Genomic DNA, 27,114 nt, shown 5'->3' with positions numbered 1-27,114 from the left:
CTCCTCTGGTTGAACACCAACTACGCACTAGGGGACAATTGGTTCTCTTTCACTGTCAGAACCATAATCCTGCAATGCAGACTCTGTCCTTGCCCTAAGGGTTGTGACAGATTTGGTGGGCCTGGGACGCCAAAGCTGTTCCACCCTGATCAAAAGCCTGTCCCCTCTCCGCATCATTCCGGCACTCAGCATAACCGAGGACACTATGGGTCACCTCTGAAAAGACCACTGTCCCCCACCTCCTACAGTCACTCACAGACACCATCACACTTAAGACACACACACACACACACACACACACACACACACACACACACCAGCAGCCCAGCAGCCAAGCAGAACTCAATCCTTGCCTCTCACGCCAAGCTTTCACGCAGGGGGCGTGCTATGAAGGGGTAGCACAGATGAGCTGTTCCAATCTAAATATCTTCACGGCTTTTATTTTCTCTTCCTTGAATGTACTTTGCATGGGGTAGGGGGAGAGCTGTCTTCCTGGTTCCTATGAGAACAGTACTTTTTCTTGAATAGAGGCTCGTTTATGGGTGTTTTTCCCCCTGCTATTACAAAAGCAATCCCTGCCATTGGAGAAAACACAGAGACACCAAGAGAACAGAACCACCCCCGTCCCCACCCCCAGGGACAGCCCAGGCTAACACATGTGCACTGTCTTTCCCACCCTTTCCTGCTCCGCACACGCTCTGCTACCCACCACAGGGACCTGGAGTCCCCCATGCTGTCCTAAGGTTGTCCTGGGTCATCACAGCGCACTATGACAGGGTCCTATGTACCCTTGGGCTTGTCCTCTTGGGGGTGGGGGTGGAATGATTTCTCAGGCTCTGTTGTGGAAAGCCGTCCCCCGAGCATTAACAGTCACAGCCATATTCATTAAAGCAGCTGTGACTACACGCAAGAGACCTTTGGGACTGACTCTGTTGAGGCTGGGGAGATGGCTCAGTGGGTAAAGCGCTTGCTGCACAAACACGAGGCCCTGAGTTCGGGTCTCCAGGCACTCGGATAAAAAGGCACATGTGGCTGCACGCTTCTGTAAGCAGAGCCCTCGGAGGTGGAGACAGGAGGAGTCTCAGAGCTCGCTGGCCAGCCAGTCTAGGCAATCAGTGAACTCTGGTTTCAGAGAGAGACCCAATCCCAAAAAACAAGGTGGCAAGGGTCTGGTAAGATAGCTCAGAGGGTATAGGCACTTGCCACACAAGCCTAAAGACTTGAGTTCGAGTCCCAGATAGCCACAGTGGAAGGGGAGAATCAACTCTTGAGAGCTGTCTTCTGCTCTCCACACACGTCGTGGTGTGCATGTGCCTGCTCTGACATACATACCACACATGTGTACACACTAATAAGAAGTACATTTAAAAATAAGGTGGAGATTTTTACCTCAGGCCTTCATGTGCATGCCCGCGTGAGCCAGGCAGTTTATACTGAAGGTGTTGGGGATCAAACCCAGGCCTTTGGGCATACTAGATGAGCACTCTATCAACACACACACACACACACACACACACACACACACTGGGCCTATAGACATTCCTTCATAGAAGAGGTGGGGAGGAGTAGTTGGGATTGCAGCTATGCCTGCCTGCCTGAGCCTCCCACCAGTGGCGTGTAATTCTGCCTGAGTTGCATGAGATTTAGTGGTCTCAGGATGTGCTGCAGAGAAGGGGAGATGTCATGCTCAGGTGAGACTTTTCAGTGATGTGGCTGTTTGGGGGTATCATAACATTCCTATGAGTAAACATAATAAGCTCATCCTTGAAAGCATTGCTTCAGTCAGTCACTGGTGGCCTATTTGGGGTGGGCAGCCATTTGCTCAGGAAAGTCCACACAGTGGGGTCATGTGCCCTCACCTCAAAAGAGCCAGCTCTTTCAGGATGAATTGGGAGTGGGTTAGTGAGAGGTAAGGGATGGGCAGAAGCCCCAACAATACACAGAACTTTACCAGAATTATCTGGAGACCAGGACACAGGGCTGGGGCATCTTTAACGGGCATAGCCATGCCCATTATAGGAATCTTGGTGTCTTGTCTCCTCACCAAAGCCAGCTGTAGATTTTGAAGGTATGTATATTCAGACAGGCCTCGCTCTCAGCCTATGGCTCTGAAGCCATCATCTTGGAACTATTATTATTGTTGTTATTAAATTTACATTTAATGCCAGGCATGGTGGTGCACGCCTTTAATCCCAGCACTTGTGAGTTTGAGGCCAGCCTGGTCTACAAAGCGAGGCCAGGACAGGCAAGGCTACACAGAGAAACTCTGTCTCAAAAGAACAAAACAAAAAAAATTACATTTAAAAAGAGTATATGTGCACTTGGGAGGCAGAGGCAGGGGGATCGATGTGAGTTCGAGGCCAGCCTGATCTACAAAGTGAGTCCAGGACAGCCAAGGCTACACAGAGAGACCCTGTCTTTAAAAAAAACAAACAACAACAACAAAAACAAAAACAGTATGTGCCACAGTGCACAAGTAGAGGTCAGAGGGCAACATGTAGGGGTCAGTTCTCTCTTTCCATCATGTGGTCTGGCACCACCATTTTCGAGCTTTTAATCAGTTGCATGCGTGAGCCCCACATTTCCTTTTCCATTGAGCTCTGCAAATTATGTAGCTGGCCTGTTCCTAATAATAATACCAATTACTGACAGAGCTTGCTGTACACTTGGCACCATGTATTTTTTTTCTCCCATATGTAATTCACCTGCCCCTCACAGCGGCCAGGTGTAAATTGCTTCTCTTCAACTCAGCCAACCCACATGAGAAGGCGTGCCAGGCACTAGGTACTTCATGTATGCTGGGTCCCCAAAGGCTCTCAGCAGGGCAAGAGGTACCATTACCATCCCTGTTAGAGTCGGGAACTAAAGTCCAGGAGGGGCAAACTCACTGCAGTTTGCAGCCACGGAGGGTTCCAGCTGCCATTTCAATCATCACTTGTCACTTCTGTGCCTCTTATCAATGTGGCAGCCAGCACAGACCTTGCCTGGCCAGCCAGGGGTTGTCCCATTTGCTCTGCACCCCCGCCTGCCCTATCTCAGCATCCATCCTCGCTGTGATGAGCACCCTACAGTGCCTGGGTGGGCAAGTACCTCTACCCACGCTGTCAGTTTTCATTCCTGCCACCTCCTGATGTCACAGCTGCTGCACCAGGCCACCTCCCAAGCCCAGGTGTCCAATCTTCCAATTCCCCCTCCCCCAGGCACAGAGCTCGGGACCAGAAGGTGTCACTTTCCATCTCTCCTTGTGGTGCTGAGCTCATGAGCCTCTCAGACTACAGCTGCTGCTCCTGGGACCAGGCTCATCACTGTTACTGCTGAGATGACAGTCCCAGGGGGGACTCCGGGTGGCTGGAAGCCAGTCCACAGAGATCCTAACATGCGCAGGCTGGTTTATGCAGCTTCTTAACTGAGAATGGGGTGAAGAGGCTGGACTCAGCAATTAAGAATTCAGGGTCTGGGCATGCATAACCCTCAGGTCAAGTCCTGGGTCCCCCACCTAGCAGTCATAGGGTTCTGTCCCCTGGAAATGGCAAAACAGCAAAAAAACACAGGTGCCAGGATGAGGTTCTCAGCCCTGAAAGAGAATCTAAAGTTCAAATGACAACTTGGGCACTTACTACACGTGGGGCACTAGTCTTTGACCACTCCAGGACTCCCCTTGTGCCATCCTCCTGGGCCTCTGTGGGAACAGAGCAGCCTGGTGACTGTGAGCCCCCTTCCTTGGTTCCCTGTAAGCCGTTATACTAAATATAAATGAATAGGATAGTTGCTGAGGCCTCAGTAGATTAGAAGCCCTGCTGGGAGAGTTATAGACAGCATAGGCATCGAAGGGAAAGGTCAAAGTTCAAGGTCATGTTCACATAGCTGTGGGAATTTGTAGCTAAGGCCTTGGGTGGCCGGACACCAGGCTAGTGACTACAGACCAGGGACTATGGCACCAGGAAGCTTTCGACAGACACATAGAAATAGTCTATTCAAAGGCAACTCTGGTCATGGAGTAGGCCAAGCCCTGCATCAGCCTAGGCTCTCTGTCAGCCTCTCTGTCCTCCTAGTGTGGGGGTAAGGGGAAGGGCTCTGGTGTCAAGAAGTCCCTTCTTCTCCATTGGCCCTCTCCCCCATCACTATGCTCAGGAGCCCCTGAGGAGCTGGCTAACACACTCATTGAGATGCTGCAGTGGAGGCAGGACCTAGGGGGACTTTTCTAACCAGCTCCGAGGCATGCAGGCCCATACTTGGGAGTAGCCAGCATCCAAAACATCACAAAAATGCAGGTCATGAAAATTAATCCTAATTTGGGATGGTGGGTTCTTAGCCTGATCTGACTAGAGTAGACTTTGACAGCCTGTCTGAGAGCAAGTTACTCCCAGAGGTCATGGGGAGTCCTACTCAAGGCTCAGGGTCACTAGGATCTGGCTTTAGTTACAAGGGTAAGAAACAGAATGCGATGTGGGGCTAGAAAGATGACTCCACAGTTAAGAGCACTTGCTGCTCTCCCAGAGGTCCTGAGTTCAATTCCCAGCAACCACATGGTGGCTAACAACCATCTATAATGTGACCCAGTGCACTCTTCTGGTGTGCATGAAGACAGTGTACTCACACATAAAACAAATAAATATTTAAAAAAAAAAAAGAAGAAGAAGAAGAAGAAGAAGAAAAGACTGGGCTATAGTGGCGCATGCCTTTAATTCCAGCACTCGGAAGGCAGAGGCAGGCGGATCATTGTGAGTTCGAGGCCAGCCTGGTCTACAAAGTGAGTCCAGGACAGCCAAGGCTATACAGAGAAACTTTGTCTCAAGAAGAAGAAGAGGAGGAGGAGAAGGAAGAGGAGGAGGAGGGGGAGGAGGAGGAGGAGGAGGAGAAAAGAAACAAGGTGTAGGTAAATTCAGCTTGGGTGATGAGTTACTGGTTTCCAAACCAGCTGCCTCAGAACTATGTGAAGATTTTTTTTAAAAAATGTATAGACTCCGAGTCACAAAGGAAAGATCATGAAGGATACCCTGAGAAGAGACAGAAAGTGTCACTTATAGACACTGAAACGTATGGGGTGGCGGTTTGGGGCCCGGCATGCGAAGGGCAGGACAGTGGGATGGGAAGATGGGGGACTCTGTGCAGCAGATGCAGAGGTTCAGCTTTGCAGTGTGGGAAAGCTCGAGAGACCTGATGCACGAGTCAATCTGTTTACTGATTCGACTGAACACAAAAACAAAGACCATGCGAACGGCAAGTGCTTCCAACTGTATGACTTCCCTTCAATCCCGGAACAAACGTAGAGGGCCGAGAGAACTAACTCCTGAACCTTGCCCTCTGACCTCCACACACACCATGACATGCACTGCCCACATACATTCGTACACCCACCTACTCCACAAATAAATGTCTAAGAAGTAGTTGTTGGGTGTAGTGGCACATGCCTTAATCCCAGCACTTGGGAGGCAGAGGCGGGTGGATCTCTGGTGAGTTTGAGGCCAGACAGAGAAGCACAGTGAGATCCTGCCTCAAAAACAAACAAACAAACAAAAAAAAAAACCAAAAAAACAAAAACAAAAACAAAAAGCAGTTAAGGTTGAGGCTGGGGATGTGGCTCAGTGGGTTGAATGCTTGCCTATCATGCGTGAGGGGCTAGGTTCAACCTCCGCCATTGTATAAATCAAGCGTAGTGATACATACCTGGGTCCAGCACTCAGGGGTGGAGAAGCAGGAGGATCAGAAGTTCAAGGTCATCCTTGGATGCACAGTGAATGCAAAGGCAGCCTGAGCCAATGAGATCCTGAAACAGTCAGTATGAACACAAGACATAATGGTTTCAGGCTTGTACTTTCAGTACTTGGGAGATCTCTTGTTTGGGGCCAGCCTGGGGTGCAGAGCAAGGCCTTTTCGCTAAAGGTGTGGTGTGGTGTAGGGGGGCGGGGGTGTGCTGAGATGATAAATTTTGCATTATGAGCTTAATGTGCACTTTAAGAAATTCTTTAAAATCCTGCCCCTGGCACCTGAAAGCTTAACTCTCAACTGAGGAAGCTGATTTTTACTCTCCTGGTTGTTGGGGTGAGGGGGGAGGGGGAGTCAGACACATGACTATAGTGCAGAGCCAGGCTCAGAAACCTCTGGTCACGCAAAGGCTGAACCGTGAGAAGCCCGGCTGCCCTCTCCTCCCCCCACCCCGCGTGTGCCCTCACAGCCCCCCTCCTGGCAACCACAGAAGCCCTGTGCCCTCATCTTGCCTCTGCCAGCCCTAGTGAACTTCTAAAGCACAAAACCAACGCAGGCACGCGGCTCTGCGGCTCCATGAGAGCCCTCCTGGCCTCCTGCTGTCCTTTGTAAAATAGAAGAATCAGCTTCCACCGAGCCTGTTCAGGGAGGGATGGCAACACGCTGGCTGGGCCAGGCAGCCTCTGGTGTGGGCAGAGGTCCCACCAGGGTCTCCGCCCAGGGGACAGAACAGAACTGGGGTGAGAGAAGCTTTCAAAAGAGAGAGGTGTTTTGAGCTGAGTCTTGGAAAAGGGGAGGTAGTGTGGGCCAGAGGTACATTTCACGGGTGACAGGTTAGCAGGAGACCTGCACTGGGGAGGGCAGAAGGCGGGGGGTGGGGGGGGAGGGGGAAAGGGGGGAAGGGAGAGCCAGTTTGGCTAGAGCTGGGGACTGGGCACTTTTGGGGCTGCCTCTGTTTGTCCGCTCCTGAGGTGGTGGCAGGCCTAGGCTCTAGTTGCTGGCTTCCTGTTGCCCTCATTGCTTTCCCTACTCCTGAGTGGGGGCTTAGGGAAGGTAATCTTGTCCCCCCCAGCTACCCACCTGATACCTTGTTAAGTCTTAGCCTACCTTCCCGGGGCTCTGTTTCTCTCCTTCTGCCAGCCTATGGATCATGTCTCCTCCTGTCACCTATACAGTCATACTGCCTGTCTATAGGTTTATCTATAGGCATTCATAATAGGTGGTTAGTAAAAGCTAGTAGGCCATAGCATGCATAGGTCTAAGAGGGCAACCCCTGCAGATCCTCATACCCTACCTCCACCTTCTGCCAGCCTATGGATCATGTCTCCTCCTCTCACCTACACAGTCTCCCTAGGTGTCCCTGGGTCTCCCTAGGACATCAGACATGAGTCCAGGGGTCAGTGTAGAAAGGCCCATCCTAAGGGAGGGCAAGATGGCAGTTGTAATAGTCTCACCTATCTTATGTCCAGCCACCCCTAAAGGAACGCACAGACTAACACAGAGAGCTCCCAGGCAACCTCGGCAGGTCCAGCCAGATGGCCCTAGGCTGCAACACCCGTTGCCAGCCTCAACAGTACAGAGGAATCCAAAACTGTTTCCATACCCAGCATGCATTTCAGGAAGCTCCCTTCCACCCAGAGGTAGCAAAAGATACCTTTTACACCCACTGGCACCACACTTCTCCCTACCCACTTCCAACTATACAGCTTCTCACCTGGGGTCCAGCTCAGCGCAACAGCCACCACGGCTTCTGGAAGACGCCCCCCCCCAAGTTCTCCCCAGAGGCCAGTGTCTCGTGGCCCCAGCCGCAGGGCCATCGTGATGTAGCTGATGCAATACTTCTGTCTTTCAGGATTAGGGAAAGCAGAGATGTCCCTGTGAACACTGGCAAAGAACTCCTAAGGAATCGTTGCTGGCAGGAAGGTTAATTGGATACAGCTGTAAGCTTGTTCCTGGCACAGGTATGTTAATAAGAGCTAAAAACTTCTGAGAACGCCCAGAGCTGGAGGGAGGGATTAACACACCAGAGTACAAAAGAGCACTCAGAAGCCCTGTCTCCTCACCTTCTCACCACCAGCTCTCTGTGGTCCCCAACAAGTCCCTGTGCCTGGGGACCTGGGAAACACCACTGTGCAAGGTCAGTCTCCGAGTGACCCGTGGAAGTATTGGTGGGATCCTATGTGTGTGTGTGGGGGGGGGCGGAAGGCTCCGGAAGCCCAAGGGAGACCAGAGAAAGGGAGTCTGGTTCTCCCTGGAGACTGAGAAAGGCACACACACACACGAGGAACCCTTCTATAGTGGGCTTTCAAGGTCAGCTTGTAGCCCCTCGGAAGGGTGAGGAGGGGAGTCATCTCACTTTAGGAGACTGAGGAAACTGAGGTTTGCTGAATGATATGAGATTTGTCCCAGCTGACACTGAGTGATAGCACCCAGACTACAGGCTCAGATTCCTTCTAGCCTGGACCACAGGATGCCCTGGAAGGTGTTCTCGTGGTGTCCACTAGGAGGCACCATACACCAGGTCTCCCTCAGCCAGAGTGGCTTTCTCTGGTCTCTAAGCCAGGTGGGCTGGCCACTGCTAGCCCTTGGGACCAGGTCCAGAGGCACAGCAATCCTTCCTTTCAACATATGAGGGCCAGAGAAAGGATGGGGAAGAGTATAAAATCCACAGGGACCTGAGGGCCTATTATCCCCCTTGTTGGGTCTCTTGGGAACCCAAATGTGGTAGATCAGTGTGGTATCAGCTATACATGGCAGATGCTCAGAAAGGACTGGTAACTCACTGGAGGTAATTGAGAGAGAGAGAGAGAGAGAGAGAGAGAGAGAGAGAGAGAGAGAGAGAGGGAGGGAGGGAGGGAGGGAGGGAGGGAGGGAGAGAGAGAGAGAGAGAGAGAGTTGGGTTCTGACCTGCAGGGTCAAGAGGGTGCTGACCCCCAGGCCTGCAAGCCAGGGTGGTGACAGAGAGGTGAAATCTTGCAGAGGGTATTCCAGCTGTCTGTGTGACTAGCTGAGGGCCACACATGACAAGGGTCAAGCAGCCAGCAGGGCATTGTGTGGTAAGGGTCTCCCTGGTGTGGGGGCCTCTCTCCAGGGGATTGGCACAGTGAGGGGGACTGTCTTGGAAAATCCCAGCCTTCCCAAGCAGGTGACAGAACCCGCTCTACCAGCCAGGCCCAGCAACGACGACGACGTGGAGGCCAGAGCCACCTGACTCTAACTATAAATAGAGAGATGACGGAAGGCTCCGGAAGCCCCAGGGAGACCAGAGAAAGGGAGTCTGATTCTCCCTAGAGACTGAGAAAGGCACACACACATGAGGAACTCTTCTGTAGTGGGCCTTCAAGGTCAGCTTGGAGTCCCTCAGAGGGGTGAAGAGGGGAGTCTTGGCAGGCACTGGCCCAGAGGGCGGGGCACAGGTGAGCAGAGCTGTGACAGACATCAGGTCCCAAAGGTCAAGGGGCTCTGGTGGCCAGATGGAAGGCTTTGTACCTAGTTGTGCACTTACAGCAGTTTTGGCATCACGTTGGAGTATTGGACTAATGTCCAAGAACAAGAAAGGCCTAAGAACAAAGAGTGAGTAATTCAAGGCCGCTGGGGGCACAGTGCCAGGAAGCACACAGCCAGCCTTCCTGTGGAACAGAGGCAGATTATGGGATTCTGGAGGTGGCCAGCTGTCTCCAAGCGTGTTCCCCCACTGAACTCCCGGTGCCTAGTTAGGCACAGAGTCGCCTGAGATGAATACTGCATGTGTCTGCTTTCCTTTTAAGCTAGCTACAGTTCTTCTGTAAAGTTCTTTTTGTCTCTTCTTTGCTGGCTGTAATATACGCATGCTGCTTGTTGGAGTTGGAGCAGCCATTTGAGACCACGTGACTTCCATCTAACTAATGATGAACCAAGAAACCAGTGATGCTATAGGTACCTGCTCGTGGGCCAACACACCAGCTCTGAATCAGATACCTCTGAATTTTGTTTACTTGGGAAGAAAAAAAATACAATACTTACCCATTGTCGCTTTGGGTTTGTTGTTGTTGTTGTTGGTTTTGTTTTGTTTTTGTTTTTAATCTCTTTTGGGAGAATTTATTCTAAGTACACACAGGTCACTCATGAACCTCCTTATACACGGGCATTCTATTCCTAGGCCATTTTACACCCAATAAGCAGCATAGACACGCTTTGCAATTCACACGCAATATATTAGCAGGTGTCCATCCGGTCCCCAATCTTCCCTCGGGAAGTATCAGTGGAACGCCTGACCGTGTAGCACGACTGGCGTGTCACGTGGTCACATGTGCCAGGGCATTCCTCCCTCCAGGTTGCCTCCGTACTCCAGTCAGGGCCTTGGGATTGCCACTCAGTGCTGGGGCCTCCCTTGTCTCCGCTACTCTGCTGTGTATTCCAGGCTGGCTATGAGCTTCCAGGCGGTTCTCCTGTCCCTGTCATCTATCTCTGGTGTGATTACAGCTTTGAGTCACCACATCCAAGTTTTTATGTAGATCCCAAAGATTGAACTCGGTGTCATCAGGCTTCAGCGGCAAGTAGATTCACTCACCGAGCCTACTCCCCACGTCCCATTGGTCCCCTTTGTCCCTACCTGGGTGGGTGGTAGTGAATGACCACCCTATGACAACACTAATCACAACGCTGCCTTGTAATGAGGATCCCAGGGTGCTCCCTTGCAGTACCCTGCTTCCCATGAGGGGACTGTGCACTTGTCTCTTCCCCTTGCTGGGATGGAAACCTAGATTCTGCCCTTCACAGCAACAACGTTTCACTGTGTCACCCGGCGAGAGGCTGTTCAAGGCCAGTGCGCCTCTCTATGCCCTTACTGGATGATGAGCGAGAGAAGGAACAGGAAGCACTTGGGAAAACATTACCCTGCAGCTTGGGCTGTCTCTGTGACTCTTCACGTGGGCTTTCGTTGAGGTCACAGGGCCTTCTGGGAGGGTTGAGGAGCTGGTAAGGGCATTCTCAGGGGGCTACAGGGACCTTCCTTCCAACATCGACTTTCCAATGGGCAGCACACCCCAGGCCTGGGGCACACAGAGACAGAGAGAGCTGTGGTAGGAGGTGGAACTGTGCAGGGTGAACAAACAAATGGATTCATAGTGTCTTGATGGAAACCTCCCCACTCCACGCCCCAGTTCCGGCAGGCCCACTGCTTTGACCCGGCCAGGCCTCTGGTTCACAATCACATCTCCTAAGGCACTGTGAGCAAGAGGTGACTCAACGTGTGTCAAATTTTAGGACAGTGCGTGGTACCTGAAACCTGCCCACAACACATGAGCTGCCCTGTATCATCAGCATCAGGAGCACGCCACCACAGGGAGTGACATCACGAGTGAAAAACTCAGACCCCGCAGGCCTTTTCAAGAAGGACACGACCTGGCAGGGGTGTGGCTTCTCACTCCCTACTTTGTAAAGAGCATCCCCCCGCCCACCTGATGTATCACCTCCCACTCCTGAAAGAGGCTTGGTGACTCTAGCTCAAGGGGAAAAAAATCTGCATCCTGTGCTGTGTCAGAGGCCGCCAGGCATTGGGAGCATAGGCTCTTCCCAGGCTGGGCCTGAACCTGAGATCTGCTTAATTTGTGCCCCGATTCCTTTAGTTATTAGGCAAGCTGATGCTAGTGCCTGCCTGTAGGTTTAAATTCAATTCCATGTGGCTGGTGACAGCCTGGAGTCGGTGCAGGGGATACCTGGGCCCAGAGCAGTGAAGGGGTAGGGGTTTCTTGGGCCTCACTGATGAATGCCCCTAAAGGCTGGCACCCAGAAGTTCCCGTGCCAACCAGAAGTAGGAGTACAACGTGATGATGTGTCCCAGCTCCTGCCACAGGAGGACCACACCTGACTGTGAATTCAGGCACTGAGTGAAAAGCTATTGTCCATGACAGTTCAGCATGGTAGACCTGGTCCTAATGGCGTCTCTCTCTCTCTCTCTCTCTCTCTCTCTTGACCTCCTGCCTCCAGGAGGCTGGCTCTGCCACCTATTCTATTTATGTGGAGCCAAGACCTGAGACCTTTCCACACACACCCCCCCACCATAAAATCCCTGCCTGACCCCGCCATGCCTAGCTAAAACCACTGCCAATGCCTGAGATGCACAGCTAGCTGGATACACATTCACTCTTTCCAGCTCCTTCCAACTGTGTCTCTCTTTTTTTCTCTTTCTTTCTTTCTTTCTTTCTTTCTTTCTTTCTTTCTTTCTTTCTTTCTTCCTTTCAATGAAGATCAGTGGCTTTGAGCCCCAGTGACTCAGAGAAACAAGTGTCTTCCTAAAGTTCTTGGAGAGGGGGACAGGTATGTGGCTGACAAGAGACCTCTGTAGCCGGGGAGCCTGCAGGCAGAGTGTGGAGGTTCTCTGGAGGGCTTCCTGGAGTGAGTAGCTCAGAGCAGACCTGGAAGAAGGGTAGATCCCTCTAGGCACTACAGGAAGATCCTGCACCTGCAGACAGAGGGCAGTTCTGCCGTCTCTGTGTGTCCTGTCTAAAGCGCTGGTGTTGAGAGTCACACCATGGGGCTGCAGAAGTGGCTCAGGGGGTAGAGCACTTGCAGAGCCTTTGTAGGCTCAGTCCCCAGCCCTGTATAAACTAGGTGCAGAGGTACGTGCCTGCACTCCTAGCACACAGGAGATAGAGGAAGGAGGGTCAGTTCAAACTGCATAGTGAGTGGAGTCCAGCTTGGGCTGCATTAGACCCTGGATAAAGAGAAAGGGGGAAGTGACTACAGAGGGATTCGTGGGGCTTCATGAACGAGCACTGGAGGAGGAGTCTAGACACCTAGGGCCCACTGCAGGGCTAACATGTCACTTGGATGGACATCGTGACTGGAACCATCAATGTTCACTCGACGCGCCGTGCTTTGTCTGCGGCATCTTATCGAAACCTCACAGCCGCTTTACTCAGGTGGTGCACTGGAGTCAGATGAGGAAACATGTCCAGAGAGGCTGGCTGACTAGCCAGAGGCTGCACAGCTGGCAGGTGGTAGAAGAGAGGCTGAGAGCTTGAGCCTGTCTAAATCAGGATCCAGTGTCCCTGACACTTTGACCACTCCTCCCCTCTGCCTTCCCTCCTAGGCTTCCTGTGGGGCAGCAGGGCTATTCTGTTCCCCTGGTGATTAGTGGCCCCAGCTGCCACCTGCCACTTGCACTGGGGAGGAGATCCCTCCTGGAGCTCAATGCCCCCACTGGCCTCTATTATATCCTGAATCCTGACTGGGCTAGTGAGAAGTCCCCCTCCGGGATGGGGTGGGGTAGGGGAGGGGGGCTGGGGGGGGGGTTGGCTCTCCCTCCCCTAAGGACAAGGGACTGGGTTGGGAGGAGTTTCATCCCCAGTGCCCAGGCTCTGTTGGCTAAATTTAGGTGCTGGGATACAGAAGGAAGGTAGTAATTAAGGGGTGTTGTGTCACTTTCCCAGGGCCTCTCACATCCCTTGAGCAGTCACAAGCCACTTGCCACTCGGGAGGAGGCTTGGCTGGCCCAGAAGAGAAGGAAGAAACAGATGGACAGCTGGGTTTGGGAGCAGGGATGTCCAGGCCTCCACTCCAGGCATGAGGGCTCCACACTCTGAGGTGCAGGGGCTGCCTGGGCTACTTACTGTCCTGGGGCCCTGGGCTCCTGCAGGAGAGGTTATGGAAGGACAAATTTCTACCAAACACCCCAAGAACTTCCTCCAATTAGCACTATTCACAATCCCTAATCTAGTGCCATAGCCTCAAGACCTCTGCTCCAGGGCAAGAGGCGAGCTATTGATGGTGGGGAAACTGAGTTGCCCAGGTGTGCACAGCCGAGGCCTAGGAAGCACAGTGTGGACCATACAAGCCAACCGCTTAGCCTTGGCCTCTTTGATTCTGGCCCAACGGGGTCAGCAAATCACTCTGTAAGAGAGATTCTAGAGGAAGATTTGCAGACAAGAGGAGATACAAGGGCCCTGGAACATAGCAGCTGCCTTTTGGGGGCGTGGTAATTTAATTAAACTGATTAATTTACTGTATGTAGGGGGCATGTGCTAGTGGTTGACACTGGGTGACTTCTTCAGTTGCTCACTACCTTTGTTTTAAGATTTATTTTTTAAACTTATTTTCCACATTTTGTGTGTGTGTGTGTGCATGTGTGTGTGTGTGTGTGTGTGTGTGTGTGTGAGAGAGAGAGAGAGAGAGAGAGAGAGAGAGAGAGAGAGAGAGAGAGAGAGAGGGCTCTCACACAACAAGCCCTCTTAACTGCTGAGCCATCTCATCTTATTTTTGATATATGGTCTCTTTTTGATGGAGCTCTCTGATTTGCCTAGACTGCTTTGCCGGCAAACCCCAGTGACCCCGCTATCTGCCTCCACAGCACTAGGATTACAAGCACACACCACAGCTCTTACACGGGTGGTGGTGAGGATGGAACGCAGGTCCTAGTACTTCTATGGCAAGCGCCTTACTGACTGAGCCATCTCCTCAGGCCCCTGTTGTTTTTTGAGACAGGGTCTCAAGTATCCAGCCTGGCCTCACATTCCACATATAGCTGAAGATGACCTTGAATTCCTGAACTCCCTGCCTTCCACCTCCCAAATTTGAGGGTTATAGGTATATATCACCGTACCCAATTTATGAGGCCCTCACGTATGCTAGGGCAAGAACTTCATCAAGTAGCTCTGTAAAGGCCAGTGGATAAATGTGGCCATCCCAAAGGGCCCAGGCTGCTGGAAAAGCATTTGAGGTGTCTGTGATGGGGTCTTCCTGACCGACTGCAGCTTTATCCCTGGTAGCATAAATGCAGGCCTGAATCACCTAATTAAAAAATGGGCAAAGGATTTGAATACGCATGTCTCCAAAGATCTGCAAATGGCCAATAAACACATGCAAAGCTGCTTAGCACAACTCACCAGGGAAATGCAAATCAAAGCCACAATGAGAAGCCACTTCATACCCGCTAAGATGGCTGGAATATAAAGCAAGGCAGACAATAGCAAGTGTTGGCAAGAGTGGGAAGAGATTAGAACCCCTGTGCACTGTCTGTGGCAATGCAAGATGGCGTAGCTGTTTTGGAAAACCCACCTGGCAGTTCCTCAGAAAACAAGCCATAGAGTTACCATATGCCTCAGCAATTACACTCTCAGGTACACGGCTCAGAGAACTGAGAACATATGTCCCCCAAAGAGTTGCACGGGAGTGTTCTTAGGAGTGAGACAAAATGGAAATAACTTAAGTGTCTATTATATGATGAATGGATGTGGCCACACAGTAGAATATTATTCAGCGATGAAAAGGCATGAACTTTGGTACATAATACAAAATGAAAGAACATTGAAAAGGGTAATGAGCTTTAATTTAGGAATTAATGGTGATTAAAGAATGGTTGGAAATATATTAAAAATCATGGAAGTGTCCATTTTAGAAGGGTCAGCACTTAAAAAATTTTAGTGTGCATATGAGTGTATGTAAGTGTGTGCCTGCACATGGGCTCGTACAGATTAGAAGGAGTAGTCAGACTCTTTGGAGCTGGAGCCACGGGCAGTTGTGAACTGTCCAGTGTGGGTACTGGGATCCGAACTCGGGTCCTCTGCAAGAGCAGTACATACTCTGATCTGCTGAGCCATCTCTCCAGCAGCTAGAATGATGGGCTTTAATAGCATATGAATTACAAGTCGATAAAGCGATTTTATTTTAATCCAGACCAGCCTCTGAAATTTTCGGGACTGCTGATGAAGACCCACATACCATATGCCTAAATATTCCCAAACCAAACAAGCTGTTAAATAAAATATGTTCTCTTCTCCTACCTCGACATCCACACCTTCACAGTGGCAAAACAGAAGTGTGTGTAAGGCCCCGTTTTTTAAACGAGTGGAAACTGGTGTTTGGGTAGCCCACTGACAGGGCCGGCTGTGTTTAGACAAGCGATAGTGCGATACATAATTCATAAAATCTTATTTCATTTTATAAAATGTCCATGTAGTCATTTCACCAAAAATGACTAATTCCAGTAATGGTAGTGATCCAAAGAAATGAAAGAAGTAGAGTTTTACCAAAAGATAAACTGAGGGGCTGGAGAAGCAATGGGCTGCTTCCCCTGCATTCTGAAAGCCCTGGGCTTGATGTCCAACAACTACAAAAATAATCAAAGATAAATTATAGCCAGAGGAATTGTAAAAATTTTATTTAGTGAATGTATGTGTACCTGCGTGAGTTTGCATGTATCCTGCGTGTGCAGGTACCTGAGGAGGCTAGAAGAGAGGGTTAGATTCCCTAGAACTGGAGTTACAGGCCACCATATGGGTGCCGGGAACTAAACCCAGGTCCTCTCCAAACGCAATAAGTATTTTTAGTCACTGAGCCATCTCTCCAGCAAATGAGAATCTAAAATATTGTCCCCAAAGATATTTTTTCTAACTTTCAGAATTATTCATTGAGACAAAGAGGTAAAATAGAAATTACAATTAATATGATAGTTGAAACCCTCATTTGAAATCAAATCTGAATTAGTAATCTTTTTGAAAATTTAATAAAATCTTGTTAACTATTTTTTTCTAAAAGAATTAACAATCGTAATGTTCGGCATCCATAAAGCAGTAAAAAAAAATCAGCAGCATATTCCATGAACGTTATATCTAAATTTATATATACAAATATAAGAGGAGTATGAATTGTTTAAACATTGCAAAAGGTCCCTCAGCCACTGCGGGCATCGTCGTGGATATTGCATTAATTCACAGGAATCTCTGGAACTGAGAGCTAGCACACCAAGAAAAGCAGGTAAAGGGGCCCCGCCTAGAGAAGACAAGGCTGGTAATTGGCCTTTCCCCTCAACATGTCAGCTTTCTGTTACTATAACAAAACACCAGAGACAATTAACTCAAGAAAAGCCTCTGGCTCACAGTTTTGGAGGCCTCAGGTCGGGGTTGCCTTTGGCCCTGTGATGAGGCAACAGCGGATGGAGTAAGTAAGCTGTTCACGTCACTGAAGGAAAGAGAGATAAGAGGGTGCTGATTTCTACTCTCCCCTTCCAGGGCACACCCCAAAGACCTAAAAATTACCATTAGGCCCCACTCCACCACCAATAACGCCAAGTTGGGGACCAAACCTTTCACATACACAGGCCTTTGGTGTCCCAGAATTTGGAGGACACTTAGAGCCGACCTACAGCCTCCTGATAAACACATGTGCTGCTGGACACCCTCCCCCACCCTCAGAAGCAGTGGCAGCACTCCCTCTCAGATCATGATCTGTGATCAGAGCTGCTGTCTCCCTGACGGTGTTGGTAGTCAGAGCCACGTCAAGAGCTGTGTGTGGCTGGCTTTGAACCTGGAGGATTCTTACCTCTTCTTCCTGTCTCCCTGTGGTACTGAAGGACACCACAGACCTTCCATGGTCACTGCCCCATGAACATCTCCATGTGGCCAACACATTCAACTTACAGAGTTGTTCAGTTTTTAGCTACAGCCTCAGAGACTGAGAATCTTGAGTCAGGAGAAGCTGAAAGGTGAGGTAGTTCTAAGCCTGGTGCACTTCTGTTTGCTGGGACATTGTCCATCCCTCCAATGGCCTTGTGTATAATAAAACTCAAGGGCCAGCTTCTCACTTCCCATTAACTTCTTTCTCCTGTCCCTCACGATGTGCCAGCCAGGCCTCCTCACAGACTGATTTCTCTCTCTTTATCCTGGTCTAACCCTGAACTTTGTTGTTGTTGTTTTTGAGACAGGGTTTCTCGGTGTAGCCCTAGCTGTCCTGGACTCCCTTTGTAGACCAGGCTGACCTTGGACTCACAGAGATCCACCTGTCTCTGCCTCCTGAGTGCTGGGATTAAAGCCATGAGCCAGCCTGGTGTGGGATCACTGTGAGTTCGAGGCCAGCCTGCTCTACAAAGCGAGTCTAGGACAGCCAAGGATACACAGAGAAACCCTGTCTCGAAAAACAATAACAACAATCCATTAGCCATCATGCCTTGGTTGACCCTGAACTTCTATGATACCAAGGGAAACCTTGAACTTCTGATCCTCCTGCCTCTACCTCCTGAGTGCCAGAATATAGGGGTGCACATGAGGCCTTTGTGTGGTGCTGGGGATTGAACCCAGGGCTTCACATATGCTAAGCAAGCGCTCTACCTACTTAGCTGCATCCCCAGCCTCCTCTCTGCTTCTTGCCTTTCTCCTCCATCAGCTTTACCTCTGGCTATTCCTTGATCCTCCATGTTGGGATCTGGTTCCTTTCCTCCAAGCAGTGTGTACCCATAGAACCAGGGACTACTGGCCTAATGGCTTCTCCACCCTAGGACATCCCACTGACCATGTTGGTGTGGCTGGCTGAGCAAGTGAGAGCCACATGCTAAAGGTTCTGGGATAGATTGGCCCTGACTTCCTCTCCACACTCTCTTCCCTGGTTAGGTCACAGGGGAATGAACAGACATCAACCCAGAGGGCCACCATGGAGACAGAGAGGTGGGGCTTTGTGGTACCCTGAGATCTCAGAAGCTGACATCAGAGAGACCCATGATATGACTCCTTACAGACTGGCCCATCATGAGCCATCCAGTTGCCTCTCTCCGGGTCCCCTCTTTCATCCTGCCTGGCTCCCCAAGCTGAGCACAGGTACATGTGACAAGTGAGACACAGAGGTCCCTGGGGAATCTCTGTTCAACACCATTGCTATCTTTTCCATTAAGTTCTTAGGACAGGAGACTTTAGACGAGGCTGGGCCCCTGGAGATCAGGGGAAGGGGGTGAGGGACTGAAGGCACCTTCTGGAGCCAACACGCTCAGGCAAGCCTGTTCACCGCCTATAAACCATGGAACCTATTTTGGGACTCGGTTTCTGTCATCTGTGAAATGGGGGCAGAGTTCTGCTTTGTGGCATCTCTGTGGGGACAATGTGAGATGATGCTTCATGTAGAGGACACAGCAGGTTTCTATATTAGTGATGTGACAATTGCCATCCCCATGAACTTCAGCAACCTTGACCCTTATTTCTTCATTCAGCTTTCCCATCCACGGGTGCCAAGTGATGCCACTCAGGCACAGGCCTAAAGTGACCTGGCACAATGGGGACATCCATAGCTAGAAATGAACCTCTTGTGTCTTTGATCTCAAGCCAAAGAACACCAGAAAGCTGCGTTCTGACATAACAAGGGCTCCAGAGGTAAAGGCCCAAGGCTGGAGTACTGGCTTCAAGATGTCTCTGGCTTTGAATGTTGGCTTTCTACCTTGCAGTAGCACAGTGGCTACTTTACCTCCATACATCATGTCTACAATATCTGGCCAGAAAAATGGAGGTTGAGGCTAAAAGAAAGCTACCTATCCTAGTGTGTCTTTTACTTTTCAAGAGTAATGTTTCTTCTAAATTCTACCTGGTCAGTTTCCAGTCATGCCCCTTGGTCAGCCATGGAGCAAAGAGCAGGTAGGTAACTGAGGCGAGCCCTACTCCACCCAGGGCTGTGGCAGCCATGTACAAACTGTCCTGTGACTAGCATATGACGTGTGGGGTGAAGGGTATGCTTTGGGGAGTGGAGAGCTTACATCATCACCCAAAGGAGGGACATCTCCAGGCATCATGTCTTCCAGGTCACTGAGCCCCACCCAGACCCCCCCCCCCCGTACCCCTGGCACCAGGGTTTATAGAAGTGACCTGATTACAAGCACAGCAGAACAGGAGTGGACTGGAACTCAGGCCTCCTAAAGCCCCCAGCATGAGATGATGTCATGGCTGGCCAGCTCCTTTTAGTGGACTTTGTGGCTAGTACAGGGACCCCTGTACCCAGAACTGTGATAGGGAGGGAGACACTAAACACAGTTGTCACCAACCCCCAAGGCAGCTCATCGAGGTGGCTATCTGGCAGGCAACTAATTACCCTTGTCACCCACTGTCTTCTGGGAAAGACAGCTCTGTAATCTGCTTGTCAGATGGTGAGGGGGGATTGCCCCTTCCCTGCCCCCTGTTGAGGTCATGGTTGACAGGAGATGACAGGGCAGCCAGTCGGGGCTCTGGGGACCAGCTAGACGACAGATAGACAAATGACAAAAGGCAATGGGAGCAGGGGATAGAGAAATTGCACTAGGCAGCTGTACTGTGGAGGTAGATAAACTGAGGCAAGATCCCTATGTGCCTGAGCTGCTGTCACCATGAGGAAAGGATGAGGTAATGGGCATACTGTCTCCAGTAGATAAGTCTCCAGGGTGGGAGATGTCCCTGAGAGGGCTTGGTGTGGGGATAGCTAACCCAAAGAGCTAGAGCAGAGGATGCCTCCAGGTGGATCTTGAAGGAGAGCAAAGAATTCTGGGAAAGGCACCTAGTCAAGGGCACAGGTGAACAGTGACAGGGAGACACACCAGCAGATCAAGATCAGCCTGGAAACCTCATCAATAAGGGCAGAGGGAAGCCCAGTGGAAACCTGCGGGCAGGAGACTTCCAGCTTCTGTGGATCACAAAGCCCTCCCTCAACTATGGTGCCCTGGTCCCATTCCTATGTCACAGGTTAAGTGCCAGAGTCAAAGGTCACATTCATAACTAACAAAGCAGGTAGCCTAGCTTAGCTCAGCTTTTCTGACTCACTGACCCCCACTGGTTTCTCTGCAGCTGCAGCAGGGTGAGAAGCAGGTGTGTGGGTGTCCCTCATGTGCCAGATGAGGAAGCTTAGACTTAGAAAATGGAGCTATGGAAGCTCTCTAGAGGAAGGTGTTGCATGACAAGGTTGTATTGGAAAGAACACTTGGTTCTTTCTCTCCCCAAGTGGTTCCTACCTCATAGCCTTTAACCTCTTGCTTGATTCTTACATACAGTGATAGTTAAGTGTGTGGGGTCTGGTGTCCAGGGGCTTGGGTTCAAATCCTCCCTTGCCATAGACCAGTACGCACCATCAACTTCTCTGAGCCCTGTCTACAAAACCACATCACAGCCTTGGCATCGAGATTGGTAGGATTCGGTGAATTTTGCCTGTAGACCTGTCACAAGCCAATGCTGTGGCCCACCTCTGCAGGCTTAGCCTCTTGGGAGGTAGAGTCAGGAGGACTCTGGAGCACAAGAATTCTAGGCTAGTCTGGGCAACACTGAAAGAAACAGAAAGATCTGTAACGGTGCCAGGTAGGAGCAAACATGTGCAAGACTGGTTACTTGCTCTCTCAGCCCCCCCAGCCCGATGCTGTGTTTTCACCTGCTAACCTCCTGGATTGTTGCCATCTCTCCCTTGTTCTCTTGACAGCACGGCAGCCTGAGGCCCTTGTCCCTGCTTGCATTCGTGTCTTAGGGCTGCTGTAACTAATGACAACGTGGGCGCCTTCAAACAATAGTGGATTACCTCCCGCCTCTGAAATCTTTAATAAAGTCCTGGTAAGGCCTCCCTCCAGGCCTGTCCTGGGGACACAATCCCTCCCTTCCTCTTCTTGGCTCTCCTTACTGTTCCCTGACTTGGAGCCTAGAGGCTTCAGCCTGCGTTTGCTGTCATGTGACATCATCTTCTTGTGTCAATATCTTTACTATTTTCCCTCCTAAGGATGCCAGGCATATTAGAGTCGGGATCACCCTACCTCAGCAGGTCTGCATGGTCAATGCCAAGTTCCAAATAGATCCTACTCTGAAGTATTGAGGGCAGGCACTTCAGCATAATCTCTAGAGGTAACTCAACCCCTGATAATCATCAAGACACAACACACACACACACATACATACACACACACACACACAGCAGGCATGCACACACACATGCACGAACGAATGCACCTACATTTGCACACGCATGTACACTTGGCCAGAGTGGTATCTGGCCATGCTGGTGAGATGGTTCAGACAGTAAAGTCACCTGACAGCTGAGTTCCATCCCTAGCACCCACAAGGAGAAAGGAGAGAACTGAACCCTGCGAGCTGCCCTCTGACCTCTACACATGTGACATACCACGCCACCCCCACCATACAAAGCAAATAAGTAAAATGATAATAAAATGCATTTTTTTTAAAAAAGAATGAGTCAGGCAGGGACTGTAGCTCAGTACTGGAGTACTTATCTGGCAGTCCTCAAACCCTCAGCTCAATTCTTCACACTAATTAAAAGGAGTCAGTGTTCTGTCTGTGTTCCTGGACTGAGTAGAGTACCCCCTCCCCTCCCCAAGTCTGAGGCATGGGCTTTGTTTTTAGATTTGTTAAGTGGGGGATGGAGAGGTGGCTCAGCAGTTCACAATACTTGTTGCTCTTCTGGAAGACCTGAGTTTGATACCCAGGACCCACATGGCAGCTCACAACTGTCTAACTCCAACACCGGGAGATCCAACACCCTCTTCTGGCTTCTGAGGGTAGCAGGCATACATGTGGTACATAAACAGACATGCAGGTAAAATACCCGTGCACACAAAATACTGACATTTTAAAAGAAAAAGATAAATTTTGCATGTGCAGGTGTATATGCATGTACATATGGTCAGAAGCCAGAGGAAGACATCAGGTGTTATGTTCCTTCCATGACTCTGCCCTTGGGAATCTCACCGAATCAGTGGTGGCCTCTTCATTGTACCCTCTACCACACCCAGATTTTCTGTGGGTTCCAGGGATTCGAACACAGGTCTTTAGGCTTGTAGAGCTAGAAATCGTTTGCACTAAGCCATCCTGGAGGTGGGTTTTAATTTATCAAAATCTTGTGGGATTTGCTCAGTCAGCTAGCTAGCCAAGCCACCCGTGACAAGAGTCCTTGGGGACCAGGTGGGCTGGGAAGCATTTCTACTCTCAGAGGTGCAGGCCTGACTGCTGAGCCCAGAAAAGCTGACAGTGCTCAGTGCTCAGCATTGCTGCCACTCAGCATAGACGGGGATTCCCCGGGGAGACGTCATAGCAGCCCCGGGGGCGACTGACAGGCTCCTTGACATTGCTAATCCAAGGGCCTGGGCTGCCTGTGCTTCTGTCAGTGACTCGCTGTGGTGGGGTGGGGGTGGAGGAGATTCTGGGGTTGTGGGGGATGGGAGATGGGGGCAGCAGCTGATGTTGAGTCAGGATACACTAGGACAAGTGAGGATGGTAAGGTGAGGGGGTCTGCAGGGCATTTCCCAGGTCCCTGGACAACTGCCTATGAGGCTGGGGCATTGATGGTCAGCATGGTTGAGCCCAGGAGGCCTGGAAGAGGGGCGGAAGTAACAGCTGTAAAGGTCAGAGGCCCTTGGGACCAGGAACATCCAAATGCAAATGTGGAATTTACCCTCCTGCAGTGCCCGCTGGCCAGCCAGCCTGCCTGCCGGCTTGCCTGTCTGTATGCCAACCAGCAGCCTGGGCCTGGCAGGAATAGCAGAAGTCCTGGACCCTGCCAGGAGCTCGGCAGCTCTAGGAATTCCTCTCTGCCCTGAGAACCGCAGGAGAGGCCCTGGGTGTACAAGGGCTGGGTGCGACCTAGCACCGGCTATCCTAGTTGTCCACTCTAGCTTTCTCTCCCACCCTAAGCTCTCCTGGCTCCACTGAGAAAGGACCTCAAGGGCCAGGCGATAGGACCAATTCTCTTTCCCATACATTCTCCTTCTCCCGCTTCCTCCTAGGGTCAAGAGCAGCCAAGGGGATCTTATGATCTTCCCATGACCTTGGGACAAAAGTAAGGAACACTGATGGAGCCCTCTGATGTGCAGGGACATTCCATTAATCCTCCAGCAACTTTGTCATTGTCCTCCAGGACTGGGTTTGGAAAAGAGAGTCCCTTGACAAGATGGTACCCCAAACAATGGCAGAGCTCAGTCTGGTCTCTATCACCTACCCTACAGAGATCTATACCTTCCTTCTCCAACTTTTGTGATCAGACTAGGATGCCCCAGGTGAAAGGCCATCCACCATCACTCACAGCAGACACCAGGCAGGCTACACCTCCTCATGTGTGTTTGAGTGGTGAGGACTACACACACACACACACACACACACACACACACACACACACATACACCTTCTAGCTTCTGCCAATGTGGTCCCACTGTGGATCCCTAGAGTCATCAGACAAGGGCTCCTCTGAGCTAACCTGGGCCAGTTTCTTTGTGTGCTTCCAAGCCCCAGGGCAGAGGCCATCTGCTTCTCATTCTGCCAGTTCCCTACCTGTCCCTGACACCTATAGCCAAGCTTGTCACCATGTGGGTGTTCGATGCATCTTATTCTCCCCTGAGTGACAAACCTGCCACTCAGAACCCTCGGGAAGGCCATCTACAGCTTCCTGAGAAGGCTTCACAGGCCAGAACGTTTCTAGTAGCTCAATCTTAATTTCCTCCCACTGTCTATAGACCCATTCAGCCTCTGAGTGTGCCGTCTCTCCTTTTCTCTCGTTTTTTCTCTCCTCCATCCTGGGTATGTATGCCTCTGGGTTCTAAACACCTCCTCCCCCCTCCCCCCCCCCCCGCACCCTTCCTCCCTCTCAACATCTGTGCTCTATTTGCCACAACTCCCACCTGACCCCCACAGGGAGTCCTTTCCTACCGTCAGGTGATGTCACTTGGGTATCCTGGACCATCTGAGCCTTTAATCGTATTGACATTCACTTAACAAGCTTCTCCCACTGTTGACAGAGCCTCCAGCCCCACCCGTGATGGCCAGGATCAGAGTTCAGAGTTTGTGTAAAGCCATTTGGGGTCATGGAGACGGTGACTCCATGGAGTCACCTCAAGGATTCCACAAAGGGAACTCCTCCCAGCAGCTGGAGTCTTCTCCGTTACCCTGGTGACAAGGTCAGCTTTAAAAGAAGAGAAGGCGTGTCATGGAGCAGGTAGTGTGGATGGACGGCTGGGGCTCAGTGCCTCCTTGGAAGGGCCCTGGGGATGGCTCCGGAGAGGGATGATCTGGGTTTAAATGCCACTTTGCTTTTTGAGGCAGTGGGACCCTAGGAAGGCACCTGGCTCCTCTTTGTCTCAGTCTCTTCCTGTATGGAATAGGCAACTGCTCTCTCGGTCCAGTGGTCCTTCAGGAGAAAAGAGAGGCATGTCACGTGTGCCACGTGCTTGGCACAATGTCCTCCAGCTCAACAGACAGCCGGCCATGTAATTGCTGCTTTAAAGTTTCTTACCGCACTGACACAGCCTTGTTCAAATATCAGATTGGCAAAGCTCTTAGTTTGATAACATGCCTGCTGGCAAAGCCACAGGGGAGCAGAGCAAGCAGACAAAGCTGGGCTGGTACAGCTTGGGGACACCACTGTGGAAGGCATTGTGACCCTCTCCACCCAATCAGGACCTCAGACCCTCACACCTCCCCGGGAGGGGCTCCCCTGAAGGTTTACAAGCACCCACTGAAGCAGCACACTGGGGGGGGGGTGTTATTTATTGCAACATTTAAAGTAATTGCCAAAGGCTGGAAACAAGCTAAATGGGCATCAATAAGATCTGTTAAATAACTCATGGTCGCTCCAAATAAGGAAGTCCTGCACAGCCATAAACTAGGGATGAGGGCACTGTTTCAAAAAAAAAAAAGAAAGAAAGAAAACGCCTAGCAGTAACCAAGATGTATCTTCCAGGGAGGAAAGACGGGTAGGAGAAGGATGTGAACACATGGTAAAAGACGACGGGTGGACACCACCGAAGGCCATGCTGCATCCATAATGTATTTCAGGAGCTAAGCATGGTGGTATATGCCTGGAATCTCAGAACTTGAGAGGCAGGAGGAGCAGGGGTTCAAGGCAAACCTTGAAAAATTAAACCTGCCTCAAAATTAAACAATGCACACCACTTCAATTACTTTATTTATTTATTCTGTTTTGTTTTGTTTTGAGGTAGGGTTTTTCTGTGCTGCCTTGGCTGTCCTGGAACTCACGCTGTAGACAAGGCTGGCCTTGAACTAGAGAGACCTTCTGCCTCTGCCTCCTAAGTGCTGGAATTAAAGGTGTGCACTTCCACTGCTCTGCTATTTTATTTGTTTTATTTTTTTTTTTCAGACCTTCCTGGCTGAGACAAAATTTCAAGTGTGTTTTTGGCTACATGAAATTTTCTAGAATTAGAAATGGCATCTGGGGACCTACCTGAGACGAGGCCAGTTGGGACAGAGGCTACCTCTGCATCTTTATCGCCATGGCTCCAGTGCAGGTTTCAGCACCGTGAAAAGGTTTGTCCTCGTTAGCATGCATTCCATATCCTGTCCACTGAGGCTGGCCAAAAGGGAGCTGGTGTGCATAAATGGGCATGTTGGGTGGAGCCCACCACTTTCACCCACATCAGAAAAGGCTGAACAACTGTCTTCCCAACAGCCATCGTCAAAAGGACAACTCGCCCAGGTGCTTTGACCCTCCTCGCTGGTGGCCAAAGTGTTCAGGAACCCCACTGAAGGATGTTGCCCCTAACATCTGACACCTGCCACACACCTGTGCCAGGCACCTTCTCTTACCAAAAAGCAGGAGCCACAGCGGCTAGGGCAGCCACCTCATCTGCTCCCACGTCCCAGCGGGATGCTGAGCTCCTGACAGAATCGGATCCCTAAACCCACTCCTAGGGTCTAGCCAGCTCTCAGTGGGTGTGGCATAGTCAAACACACCCATGCAGGGCAGCAGGAGCTCTGCTGCCAGGAGACCGTCTCCCTGGATTCTCAGTCTTTGAGGTGGTGACGACAGCATGGAGGTGGCAGGGTGCCACCTACCTTTCCAGCACTGGGGAGGGTGGGTGCTGGGCTCTAGCAGATAGGGTGAGGCTTGTCCTCCACAACAGGTCACAAGGGGCCACCTTGAGAGCGGTGCTCTCTGTTTCTGGTCCTGCTATGAGTGTAGGGCTCCAGCACAGAGACACAAAGGATAGGTGGCCTCTTGAGATCCACTAACCCAAAAGGTCCTGGCTCAACTTCACAAGTGGAAGAGAGGGACCTCGTGACTCTGGTCACGCTGGCTGCTTATGAATTGATTAGGTACAGGACCTTGGAACTTAGCATCATGAATTTTTTTCTCCTACCTTTATTTTATGTGCATTGGTGTTTTACCTGCATGTACGTCTGTGTGAGAGGGTCAGATCTTGGAGTTACAGACAGTTGTGAGTCTGGGATTTGAACCCGGGTCCTCTGGAAGAGCAGCAGTTGGTACCCTCAACCACTAAGCCATCTCTCCAGCCCAGTGTCATGAATTTTTGAGGGAAGCTGGGAGATCTCACTTTCAGAGGCTGGAGCTCAGGGAGGTGGCCACTTCACCCTGAGTTTGTAAGCCACCAAACTGACCCCCAAGGTCCTTTTCCTTTCTGTTCCTCCCCTGTACCTAATGAGTGCTCATGTGCCGGGCGTGGTGGTGCTCGCCTTCAATCCCCCACTTTAGGAGGCAGAGGCAGGCAGATCACTGTGAGTTCAAGGCCAGCCTGGTCTACAAAGTGAGTCTAGGACAGCCAAGGTTACACAGAGAAACCGTGTCTTGAAGAACTCATGCTCATGTATCTGGGCCAAATCAGGCACACAAAGTGATGGCCTTGAAGTGAGACATACACCATGCAAAGAGCCTAAGCCGGCACACAGGGACAGAACTGCTTAGAACACA

At 50.8% G+C, this 27,114-nt stretch overlaps 1 long non-coding RNA gene across 2 annotated transcripts in view; it reads right to left on the bottom strand.

Moving 5' to 3' along the window:
* Window positions 1-26,110, bottom strand: part of LOC311583616 — a 38,790-nt gene extending 12,680 nt beyond the window's left edge. Inside the window, exons 1-3 of one of the 2 annotated variants that reach the window (XR_014774604.1) lie at window positions 25,992-26,110; window positions 25,630-25,770; window positions 24,099-24,576 (exon numbers count right to left, since the gene is read on the bottom strand). This is a non-coding gene — a long non-coding RNA (uncharacterized lncRNA). Of the gene's footprint in view, window positions 1-24,098; window positions 24,577-25,629 lie in introns of both variants that reach the window. The other variant, XR_014774605.1, reaches the window with a different exon arrangement.
* Window positions 26,111-27,114: the final 1,004 nt, after the last annotated feature.

Source organism: Acomys minous (assembly GCF_964271855.1).
Source record: "Acomys minous genome assembly, chromosome: 2".
Lineage (NCBI taxonomy): Eukaryota > Metazoa > Chordata > Mammalia > Rodentia > Muridae > Acomys > Acomys minous.
This window is presented reverse-complemented; position numbering and strand designations above follow the sequence as displayed.